Here is a 1,860-nt window from a genome sequence, read left to right on the forward strand (position 1 = left end):
CGTCTACGACGTCGTTGAGAATCGCCGACCGGGATGAGCAGAGGCGGCATCGTGCGCGCAACTCGTGCGACGCACGGGGAAACCCAAAAAGACGACGATGGCAGATGTAACACAAAGCATTAAACGGAAGAAATTTATGGCACGGGTCCGGGGATGAGAGTGAAGGAAGCGCGTTCGTACTCTGGTGCTAACAGAAATCATCGAAATGGAGGCGAGTGGAAAAGGCAGGTGAGGCGCGAACATAGGCGGGAGAAAGGGAGGCGGGAAGTGAGAGAGGGAGAAAGATGAAGGAAGCGGAAGCAGGCTAGAGTCCAGGAATAATAAATAAGGTAGGATGTACAGAGGGAGCAACAGACAGGACAGTACATAGAGACTAGACAGACAAGATCCGAAGTCAACATCGCACAACGGAGCGTAAGAAGAAAGGAATTAGGCAGCGAGCAAACTAGAGAATTGTCAGGAGAAATCAAATGTAACAGTAAAAAAAACACAGGAGCAGGCAGAGGCAGGGGCAGCCAAGCTGAATTGCCCGAGGAAGGAAGGGAGACAGGGACAAGTGCGATAACAAGCCAGACAGACGATCACCGAGAGGTCAAGGAGGCAGGCACTGCACTCGGATATGGTAAAAAGGTAGATGAATGTGGATAGTGGTGCATCGCCCAATACAGGCATACTGGTCTTTGTAACCAGCAAGCAGGTCAAAATATGCGACAGACTAATTGGGAAATGAAACAGGCCCGACAACGCGTGAGCAGAGAGGCAGTCAAATGTCAACAATTGAAACAAAATTGTTAGCTCGGGAAGGACATATAGCGGAAGTGAAGTAGAGAAAGGATAGGCAAACACGGCTTGTAAGATGGTGTGTGCCGTTAGTATATAATGCGCGGTAGACTTATAGGGCATGAGCAAGTAGGCATGCCGGAATAAACAGAAATTGCTAAGGAATTAAGCATGGTAGCGGCAGGCCAAGATCGACAGTGCATATATTGGTACTTTATGCGAGACATGCAAAATTCATATACAATACAACAAATGCTATCTATCTTCTAAGGGTCTAGCCAATCTAAAAGAACTCGGCATGTGTGACCCGCACCGTCTCCACGATTACTGTCACGAGTGTCGTCCCGCAGAATATTTCTTGTGTGCTCGTTTCTCTAGCGCGGCATCGTCTATAAACCCCGCCCTGTAGGTGCGCTGCCTGTGATAGGGCTAATTGGCAAATTATCCGTTTAGCGAATTATTATTGTTGGTTAAATACTCCATTTCTCCTCGCCCGCGCTATCGGATCGTGCAGCGTCAGTCAACGTTGGCTCGTTCTTCTGAGCTCTCACAGCACAGTCACCGTGGTGGCGAGTCTCCTACGTGGGCACAATCGCTTGCACAAGCCCTGACCAATGGGCAAACCAAGGTAATGCGTAATGAACGTAAGTCGACATAGTGTTCGCAAACGTACTCGCATAAAGACGTAGCAATATATACGAAGCGTGTGATATAGAGGATATGCTAAACTATCAGTGGCCGCAGCCGTGGAGAACACTCGACCTTAATAGCAAAATGCGCTGACGATGTTTCATGACCTGAGCTCTTGATGCGAGCAAAACCCAAGCGTCCTTTCTGCGCAAACGCAAAAGTACATAATAATACTTTCAAATGGCGCGTGCACAGATGTTACCAATAGGTTTATCTGCTCTGGATACCAAGATAAAGTAAAAGCGTAGAGGCCCAAGTTTTTCTGGACATGAGTCGTGAGCGAATAAGGGTTTGTGGGGACGGGGATTTGAGCGGGACATAATAACAGCGATATTACGGCACAAAAGTATTGATTAGCACTGTCGTATACTTAACTGCGTACAGTAGCAC

The sequence above is a fragment of the Priapulus caudatus genome, unplaced genomic scaffold, assembly GCF_000485595.1.
Source record: "Priapulus caudatus unplaced genomic scaffold, Priapulus_caudatus-5.0.1 Scaffold1615, whole genome shotgun sequence".
NCBI lineage: Eukaryota > Metazoa > Priapulida > Priapulimorpha > Priapulimorphida > Priapulidae > Priapulus > Priapulus caudatus.